This window comes from Larimichthys crocea, chromosome XXII, assembly GCF_000972845.2.
Source record: "Larimichthys crocea isolate SSNF chromosome XXII, L_crocea_2.0, whole genome shotgun sequence".
NCBI classification, from domain to species: domain Eukaryota; kingdom Metazoa; phylum Chordata; class Actinopteri; family Sciaenidae; genus Larimichthys; species Larimichthys crocea.
In genome coordinates this window covers 7,732,041-7,741,032 of record NC_040032.1, presented here as the reverse complement: position 1 = coordinate 7,741,032, position 8,992 = coordinate 7,732,041, and the positions used below count along the sequence as shown (strand labels likewise).

At 45.0% G+C, this 8,992-nt stretch overlaps 2 long non-coding RNA genes across 2 annotated transcripts; one reads left to right on the top strand and one right to left on the bottom strand.

The window, feature by feature from the left end:
* Positions 1-1,918: 1,918 nt before the first annotated feature.
* On the bottom strand, positions 1,919-2,436 carry LOC113744305 (uncharacterized). Its single transcript, XR_003461429.1, has 3 exons — positions 2,334-2,436; positions 2,154-2,194; positions 1,919-2,069 (listed from the first exon to the last, which is right to left on the bottom strand). It is a non-coding gene; the product is annotated as an uncharacterized LOC113744305 (long non-coding RNA).
* A 196-nt stretch (positions 2,437-2,632) lies between these two features.
* On the top strand, positions 2,633-7,566 carry LOC113744314 (uncharacterized). The gene is made up of 5 exons (XR_003461433.1): positions 2,633-2,858; positions 2,933-6,281; positions 6,393-6,580; positions 6,760-7,084; positions 7,147-7,566. It is a non-coding gene; the product is annotated as an uncharacterized LOC113744314 (long non-coding RNA).
* Positions 7,567-8,992: the final 1,426 nt, after the last annotated feature.

The following is an 8,992-nucleotide window of genomic DNA, read 5'->3' as shown; positions in this document are numbered from 1 at the left end:
GTGAGACCCGCGATAAACTGTGATAAACAAAACAACACAACACAGCCTGACTTTGCTTCTCCGACGTGGAGGAGATTATAAAAAGCATTTGTTGTGTCATAAATGATTGTGTTTTGTTCCACTTCAACAATTAGTCTCTCGTTGAGACCTTTGATCGATCTTTGATCACCTGGTGGTACCGGTCATGACGTAACGTTGAGAAAAAAGCTACATAAACTGCCTATTGTGTTTTATTTTGAAAGGGGGCGGCGGTTTATTTATGTAATTCTGTGTTTGGATTTCCTGTCTGGTGCGCAGTGCTCTGTTGAAATTTACGAGGTTTTAGCACAGCGGCTCGTGGAAAAATAGAAATCCTGCGAAAGCCTCGCGCCGTGGCGCGAGAGCGCCGCGTCTGGACCAGCCTGATCCGCGCCCTGTGTGTGAGTGCTCTCATTGACTAGACTGGCTCTATTTGCACGGTGACCGCGACGGTGCCGTTCCGCGTCCGGTGTGAGTTGCCTTTAGGGAGAGAAAGAAAAAGAGATCACTGCAGCTTACACAGGATGGGCAGGGCTGTCTAAAACAGACTAGGAATGCGAAAGGAGGGGGAAGGACATCACACAGTGCTGCTCTCTTTACGGTGGCCCGGAACCCTCAATGCTGCAAATAAAAAAATGCTGCAAATAAAAAGGAAGATGCAACTGCAAATAAAAAGAAACGCTGGCAAACAAAACAAAAAATCCACAACGGAAGTGAATAATTGGGAATATGATTCTGGTGCACCTGTGTTTTTTTATGTGAGCGAAGAAAAAGTATGGAAGCGTATTGCATCACTTGAAAAAAAAAAACAAAAAACAGACACCTTATCTAGTAATTACGAGTATCCTGATCTCATAATTACAGATGTGTGTGTATTGATCACTTATTAGAAAATGGTACAGTAAAAGAACTTGAAAATCACCCCAGAAGTAGCTGGGACATAGAACAAAGTCAGGTGTTTGTCAAGAAAACAATTTGATTTGTTATTTAATGACTTTACTAAATCTGCATAGTATCTTAGGAAAGAGATTATTTTAAATTCTAAGTTTACAAGGTGCACTAAAGGCACCAGAAGACGCTCACACCGCTTTACCATACAAACCGATGTAGTGGGGCACTAGATTTTAAAGTGTAGATAGCATACGGCAGTACTGTACATAGTAAGTTATTGATTAATATTCCTAATGAAAATTCCCAGAAATTATGAAAAGTCTTCGAAAACACGTCATTGTGACGAACGTCAGGTTGTGGCTCGTTGTCTGTCTTACACGGTTAAAATATGCGTGTTTGAGAACTTTCAATTAAGAGTTATTGATCCTGGAAGTGCCAATATCTTTCGAAACTTTACCGAAGTGCAGTGGCCAATGAAGCACCTTTCCTCATCTTGTAATTACGAGATAAGGTGTCTAATTATTAAGGTGTCTAATTTTTTTTTTTAACCCCCCCCCCCCCAATAAACGCAATACGCTTCCGTACTTCGCTTATGTGGCGTGACGTGGACAAAAAGGGGGGAAGTTATCCGACAACGCCACCTACGGAAATGCACTGCAGGAAATCCACTCAGCCCTATACCTGGGCTACTAGAAGGTCACACAGATTCATTACATCAATTTATAAAGAGGACGTGAGACGGACTTCCAAAAATACCAATTTTTATTTACAGTAATTTATTAGCTAGAAGAGTTAAGCACAGATATCTCACAACCTGAGTGTCAGTTGTACCACAATCATTTCAGAAAAATAACCAAAAACAGGAACAGAGCTACGGCTTAGCGAGGTGGGCAGACTAAAAACTCAAATCACATTTAAAAAAACAAAAACAACTAAACAACAAAAAGTTGTGGTGAGGGTGAAAACCGGGAGCCCACAAAGGACTGCGAGAAAGACGGCGTGTAGAAGACGGAGTCAAAAACGTAGTGTCCGCACCAGGGCTGGAGGCTGCAAACAGTTTACGCTTGGATAGCCGCTGTGGCGCACGTCACTGAGCTGCGCAGTGTGGCCTCACACGGAGCGCAGGAGGAGAAATGCAGGAACCGCTGTGGCTTCAACAGCTACAGCAGGACAGAGAGAGGGGCAAACAGCTTTTAGCATAAGGCGACTACAGCCAACAAAGTTTAATAAAAGAGCACGCTTACCCGAACGAAGAGCATTTGAGCACCCCAGTAGCAGTCACAGTCTGCGGTGACAGAGCGGACACCACACTTTACACTTTCACAACACTGCACCCAATCAGCGCGGCCAACGATACTGAAAATAGTAAAATCACGGCAGCTGTCACACCATGATGTGCACAAAGTAACGGCACCCGTGCTTACCTTAAAAATGACCACACACGAAGCACGGCAAGCACATGAAGCTACCGGAGCACGCCAAAAAACCAGAGCACGCCAAACAGAAACCTTCCAGGTGAACGCCAAGAGACAAAGTGCGCCCCGAGGGGAGCGCAGTAATTGACAGATGGCACCAATGTGCAATCAAGCACCGGTGATGCTGATTGAGTAAGGGTGGGGCAACACTCGACCTGCCACACTCACATAAAAAAACACAGGTGCACTAATAGTCCCCGGTAATTCACTTCCATTGTGGATTTTTTTATTTTTTTGCATTTCTTTTTATTTGCAGTGTTTCTTTTATTTGCAGCGGCATTTCTTTTTATTTGCAGCGTTTCTTTATGTGGCAGAGTGACTGTGTCATCAAACTGTTGTGAGGGCTGGCATCTACATTGAAAGCACCGCCCTGTCAGGTGGGGCCAGAGGTAGCTCCCCGCCTTTATAGGGACAGGTGAGGGCAATTAATACCTCTTTGTCTGAGGCCTGGTTGTGGTTGCTGTGGCTGTACGGGTAAGGGAGATTGAATGAGAAAGATGTGTTATATTGCTTTATGGGAAACCTAATGAGGACGTTTGTATATTTAGTTGTGGTGTGACTGTCCTGAGGTGATCCAGATTGAGCACTGTGGTCCTGTGCGGAAGAGGTATGTGTTAGTGGATTGTAGGTTAGTTTGTCGTTGCAGTGATTTGTGTGCACACGTGGTGGTTCCTATTTGGGTCTGTGATAGAATCTCCCCGCAGTAAGTACCCTGTCCTGCCTATTGTCGTAGCAATTTTATCCTCTGTATTTCATGTCAAGCCATTTGCTATTTATATATTAATAGTTTTAATTATTTTAATGTTGTGAAATAAAATAGCTTGGACTAATCTGGCAGTTTCTCCTTTTTGTTTTACAGGTTCGCTGCCATAGTTCTCTTTTTAAAATAAATATTCTTCGAATTGAACACACGTCTCCCGCTCTTTTTGAACCCTTTAAAACTTGTGTCCACATTCAGATGGTTGGTATCTAGGGCTGATAAAGCCCTCTTCTGTCTATTTGCCCCCCTTTATAACCTGGGTGGTGTCACAAACTGGCGCTGTGAGAAGGGTACAGAGCCCATAGACGTGCATTCAAATCAGTTGGTTCAGTGGGATGATTTTTAATTGCATTGTTGTATTAAGTTTTGCTAATTTTTTTTTTTTTCTTTCCTCTTTTTTCATATTTAGGGCAAAGCAGCAGCTGGCAAGTGTATTGAAAGCCTTGTTCTGTCAATATTCAGTGGGCCTAACTTCATTCCCCTTTAGTAGAACATAGATCAATTAAATGTATCCCAGCCACAGCCAGGACCCTCTAGCTTCCATAGGCAGCAGGATCTCAGCTCAGGGGAGGCTATGACTTGGGAAAGATTAATTTATGTCCCTCTGGAAAGATCTTGCCCATTATTTAGTGGCATAGGTGAGATTAATGTTCAGATCTGGGTTGCGTGCCCGTAGACTTGCTACTATTGATAAGGCTCATTTTATTTATGATCATCTGATTGGTGATGCTCGTGAGGAGATCAAGTATCGGCCGCAGCAAGTGAGGGAAGACCCTGACCGCATCTTTGAGATCCTCCTTGCTCAGTATAGCTGTCCTATGTCCTTCATTGCGGTCAAAGAGGCCTTTTTATGCCAGAAAGCAACAGGAAGGTGAATCATTGAGGGAGTTCTCACATGCTCTGTTTTCTTTTAGTGGACAAAATGATCCAGAGTCATCCAGAGAAACGCATCCCTGATGCTGTTAAATTGCTGCATGATCAGTTTGTAGAGAGTGTAGGGGATGGGAATTTGAGCCGGGAGTTTAGAATTGCTTGTGAACATCCTGACTATGACCTTCATGCTATCAGGGATGAAGCTATTAGGTGGGAGCGTGAGGGCAGATCTAGGGAAGAATTGGGCAGACCCAGGAGTTATTCCGTCCCCTCAGTTTATAGTATACAGCATGTGGGCCAGGCTAGGGGTCAGAAAGATACTGTAGGGTCAGAGCTTAAAGAAATGCTGAAGCAGCAGGCTCAAATTGATAAGCTTACACAAGAACTAAGATTAAACCACACTTCAGTCAGGCCTAGGCCCTTTCAGAAGAGGGGGCCACTCATCTGCAGACGGTGACCCCACGCCCAGCTTGGTAGGTCCCTGTCCAAAGGTCACCATTACTATGGGAGGGGTGAACATTTCTTGCCTATTAGACACTGGGTCTATGGTCACCACTATTACAGAGAGTTTCTTTGCCAAATATTTTGAGACAAGGGGCCCAGAGAAGCTGAGGCTGTGCCACTGGCTATGGTTACGTGCAGCCAATGGGCTTGAAATCCCTTATATTGGCTATTTGGAAGTTGATTTTTCAGGTCTTAGGCAAGCTGATCCCCAAACGTGGTGTATTAGTCATCAGAGATACACCGGACGCCAGCCCCAATCCAGAGGTATGTGGAGTTCTTGGCATGAATGTAAAAGAGTTGATTTTGGAACATGGTCCTGCCCTGTTTGATCTCCCCCCAGTCAAGCAAAACGTCTTGCAGTTCTGCCACCAAGCCCAACTCCAGTCCGAACCACAAGTCCATGGCCCAGTCAGAGTTAAGGGCCGGAGAAAGATTCAAATTCCAGGAGGAACAATGAAAATGGTGCCTACCACCTGTAGAAAGACATCTCCAGTTCATACAGGATCAGCCCTGTTTGAACCATTGGATTCAGGTTTGCCAAATGGTCTCCTCTCTTCCCCAGCTCTGGTCAAAGTGCTCAGTGGTACAGCGTTCATCCCTGTAACCAATGTGGGGACTACAGAGGTAACGTTACCTCCCCACATTCAGATTGGCACCCTCTGTCAAGCTGAAATTGTCAGCCAACCAGAAAGCCTTGTTGGAACTATAGAGGAGGGGCCATCTGGTCATCGGCCATTGAATCCCTTGATTTGTCAACTCTTAGTTCAAGATCAGGAGAGGGTGAGGTCCCTTTTACATGGCTATCAGTCTGTTTTTTTTCCTCCCATGATTGTGATTTGGGGTGTACACATCTGATTGCTCATGAGATTCCTCTTCTAAATGAGACCTCTCCGCCAGCGGTATAGGCGTATTCCACCATCAGAATATGAAGCTGTTAAGGCACATGTTCAGCAGCTCCTAGAGAGTAAAGTAATCCGTGAGAGTTGTAGTTCATTTGCCTCTCCAATTGTGATAGTGAAGAAAAAAGATTCTACCATTAGGCTCTGTGTCGACTAGTCTCCTGAACTCTAAAACTAGGAAAGATGCTTTTCCTCTGCCTCAAATTGAGGAGTCTCTTGACACTGTCAGGTGCCCAGTGGTTTTCCACGTTGGATTTAGCCAGCGGGTATAACCAAGTTCCGGTTGCTGAATCTGACAAAATGAAGACAGCCTTTTGCACCCCCTTTAGCCTCTTTGAATTTAATAGGATGCCTTTTGGTTTTGTGTAATGCACCCAGCACTTTTCAAAGGCTGATGGAGAGGATCTTTGGGTTGCACAATCACCAGTCATTACTGCTTTATTTGGATGATGTCATTGTCTTTTCTGCTACAGTGGATGAGCATGTCCAACGGCTGGGAGCTGTGTTGGAGACCTTGCGGGTGCAGAACCTAAAAGCTAAACTAGAGAAGGGCTGTTTCCTAAAAACAGAGTTAAAATACCTTGGCCATGTCATCTCAAAAGATGGTGTAGCAACTGACCCTGATAAGATCTCTGTAGTGGTGAATTGGCAACCTCCAAAAACTGTTACTGAGCTAAGATCATTTCTCGGTTTCGCTAGCTATTATCGCTACTTTGTTCAAGGTTTTGCAAAACTGGCTGCACCTCTTCATCACCTCGTGGCTGAGCTGGGTGGCACCAAGACTAAAAAGCTATCCAAACGCTCCCTCCAGGAACTGTGGACTGAACAATGTGAAACCAGCTTTGAGAATCTGAAGGCCAGGTTGGTGAATTGGCATATGCACATTTTTCATACCCCTTCATTCTGGAAATTGATGTTTTGATTGATTGAAATGTGTTAATTCTAACTGATGTGTTTTCTAAATGCACACAGGTCATTGCTACCAGGGACCAAAAACCAACCACTGTAGCCCAGGTACTGGTCCATGAGGTTTTATCGCTTCGGGGTCCCTGCTAGGATCCCTTCAGATCAAGGGAGGAGCTTTGAAGGGGCTCTGATCCAACAACTGTGTCAGCTGTATGGTGTGGAAAAGACCCGCACTACTCCATATCACCCACAAGGTAATGGACAGTGTGAACGTTTTAACAGGACATTACATGATGTTTTGCGAACCTTGCCCCCCGAGCGGAAAAGTAATTGGCCCACCTACCTGCAACAACTTACATTTGCCTATAACACCACTGTTCATCAATCTATGGGTAAATAACCCTACTTTCTCATGTTTGGTCTGGAACCCCAGCTCCCCATTGACTTGTTAGGAAGAGTTGAAGAGCCAGTGCACGGCTCTGTCCACAGCTGGGTACAAGATCATCAGAAACGCCTTAACGTTGCTTATGAGGGAGCCAGGAAATGGCTGCAAACGGCAGCTCATAAACGTGCAGAGCGGTGTATGGTGCCAGCCTCAGACCCATTGCAACTACATCAGCTGGTGTTTCTCAGAACATAACAGAAGGGGCAGACATAAAATTCAAGATCACTGGAGCCCCACACCCTATTGTATCCTCAAAGTCCCTGATGATGCTGGTCCAGTGTATACAGTCGCACCCGTGAATCATCCTAAAAAGGTAAAACATGTTAATAGACAGTCCATCAAACCAATTCCAAGTAACCTTTATGAAAACTTTAGCAGGGATGCTGAGAGGACCACTAGCCCCACCCCTCCCTGAGATGCAGTTGAGAACTGAGGAGGATGGAGACATCTGTGTGGAAACATGAGCCTCCAACTGGGAACACCTGCCATCCTCCACCTGTTGGGGTTGATCCACAGCTGGAACAGGCACCTGAACAACCTGGTACTGTAGTGAATTTACAATCCAGAGTTAATCTACCGCCAGGCCCCTTGAAAGTACAGGCTGGGTCTGTGATAGAATCTCCCCGCAGTAAGTACCCTGTCCTGCCTATTGTCGTAGCAATTTTATCCTCTGTATTTCATGTCAAGCCATTTGCTATTTATATATTAATAGTTTTAATTATTTTAATGTTGTGAAATAAAATAGCTTGGACTAATCTGGCAGTTTCTCCTTTTTGTTTTACAGGTTCGCTGCCATAGTTCTCTTTTTAAAATAAATATTCTTCGAATTGAAAGGGGGGGGGGGGCCAGCGAGGGTCTAAAGCCTCAAGCTCAAGTGACTCGCCTCCCGGGTGTAGCACACCTCAGCCTGACACCAAATGGACGTCACGGACCTGAAGGCAGAAATCCTCCAAACGTTGGAAGCGGATATAGCTATGCTGATTGGCTCAGAGCTCAAGGCCGCTGTAGCTGACGATTTTCAAATATCACTGCTGCGATCCGCTCCGACGTGGAGACGATGAAAGCAACAGTGTTGCACATGGAGCAGGGGCTCCATCCTGTTCAGACGACGTGTCCTCGTTACTAACAAAAGTGGGCAAACTTGAGATGGAGGTCGGTAATTTGCGGGAGAAATGCACCGACAGGGAAGGAAGAATGAGACCTCCAACATCTGAATATTAAACGTCCCAGAGACCCTGGCTCAAGCACACCGATGCTGTCTCCAAATTCTTAAGAGAGTGCTGAAAGTGGAGAAAGACGTCCTGATCGACCGGTCTCACAGAGCCTACAGCCCAGAAGCCAAGACGAAACCCTGGGTCATCGAAAAGTTCACTACTACCAAGATTGTGCTGACATCCTCCGCTGCGCCAGGGAGTCCGGACAGCTCCGGTTCAACGGAACTGACATCTCCATTTTCCCGGACTATCCCCCGAGTGTCGTGCAGGCCAGATCAGCCTTCGGTGAGGTGAGACGACTGCTCGCGGACGAGATGGGGTTAATACGTTTCCGTTTTCCGTTGCTGCCCCCAGGCTCGGGAATAAGCCCCCGTCGAGATGCGTCTCGTTTCTACCTGGGCCTTTTTAAATCCAAGCTAAAAACCCACCTATTTAGGATGGCTTTTAACACCCAGTAGATAGATGCACTTTTATAATTTCTTATTCGATTTTGTTGTATTATTTTGTTTTACTATGTTGTATATTTTGTGGTTTTTTGTATAAACCTATGTTCCGTTATTTATTATCTACTGAAAGCACTTTGGATACAACCAAAGAGCTGTTGTAAGGGCTGTATGAATAAAGTACTTAAATACTTTACATTTACAAATACTGCCTTCTCACCCAGCACGGCTCCGGACACCTATAAAGGAGAAAAAACGTTTTCAGAACCAGGAGAAGCCATGGCCTATGTGAAAGCCAAAATCCTACCGGACTTTTTGAAGGACTGAACCGTGATTTGATAGGAGTGAGAATAGCTGATTTCTACGTTTGAATAGAGGTTGGTGCTTTCCAGTCTATCACTGAAACAGACCACCTTGACTTAAACACTTTACAGAGCCATATGGCTCCAGATTGTCCAGATGAAGAAACACAGAGCACCTACGGAGTCAAAACTGTTTCTCACAATTTTATTTTGTTTACAACAGATATGATAATCTGACTGGTCAGAATACGTAACTTGCCGT